Raw genomic sequence first — 1,312 nt, forward strand, 5'->3', positions numbered from 1 at the left:
TTTCTCCCAATGAGTAAGTGGCTTGTGGCTTCAAACTGCTGAGCGTTTTGGTTAACAGCCAAGCGCTTTAACCATTATTCCACCAGGCCACCTTCAACCTATCACAGTACCCCTCTTTCAACAAGTAGGTCCCACGTTGACTTCTCTTAAATGTATTAGCAGTTTCTTATAAAATCTCTATCTGAAAAATACAGGTGGGAGATTCTAAATGGATCCATGTAAAAAAGAAATATGTAGCCCACAGAATGGCATTTGGGAAAAAGCATATCAAGTCAAAGTGTTATATCCATATTTTTTGCAGGTTCAAGGATGTGAGGCAACAATTCTGAGAAATTGACTTTAGTAGAACTTGCCACCCAAAGGCATCAATTCAAGACCCAGAAGAGTTAATGTTGTGAGGAGCCATTGAGTCAGAAACATAGCGATCTGATGTCTAACAGATGTTCCGGTGCCAGCCTCACAAGTTTTATGTTTGATATCATTGTGAAAGCTACTGAGTCCACACCCCTCCTGGGTGGTCTTCCTCATTTTACTCACCTTCTGCTTTACCAAGCAGCATGATGTCCTCTTCCTGAGACTGGTCTCTCCTGAAACGACTGAAGAACATGAGACAAAGTTTCACTGGCCTTCATTCTAGGGGCATTCTGCCTGCATTTCTTACAACACACATGCTTTTTCTTCTGACAGTCTATGGTGTTTTCAAATTGTCTCTCAACACCATCATTCAAATGCATCAGTTCTTTTATCTTCTTTATTCATTGTCTAACTTTCACATACATAGGAGAAGTGATTGAAAATACTGTGGCATGGGTCAAGTCTATCTTTAGTCCTCAAAGTTCTTTTTCTTCAACACTTTAAAGAGATCTTGTGTAACATCTTTTCTATTGCAATACGTCATGTGATTTTTTAAAGACTACTCCCATTAGCATTGATTATGGATCCAAGCAAGATGAAATCCTTGACAATTTTACTTTTCCCACCCTTTTAATCATGATGTTATCGATTGATCCAGTAGTGAGGATTTTTTAAATTTTATTTTACACTGAACTATAATCCATACTGAAAGCTGCAATCCTTGAAGACCTTCAAGGTTGCAAGAGCATAGAGTATCCATCAGTTGACTTCTGGTCCTTAATTATGCATAATCTAATGAAGTACAATTGTATAATTTTAAGTTCAAGATGAGATAGAATAGTGACTGTGTGCCTCAATATTAATACATTGGCTAGAAGTGCAAGAAAGAAGTCAGATACAGTTGTGAATTATTAAAAATTGTCAGATACTTTCAAAATTAAAAAAAATTACCTAAGTC

Source organism: Echinops telfairi, unplaced genomic scaffold (genome assembly GCF_000313985.2).
Source record: "Echinops telfairi isolate 266 unplaced genomic scaffold, ASM31398v2 ScPeMD7_7469;HRSCAF=8507_1, whole genome shotgun sequence".
Taxonomy (NCBI): domain Eukaryota; kingdom Metazoa; phylum Chordata; class Mammalia; order Afrosoricida; family Tenrecidae; genus Echinops; species Echinops telfairi.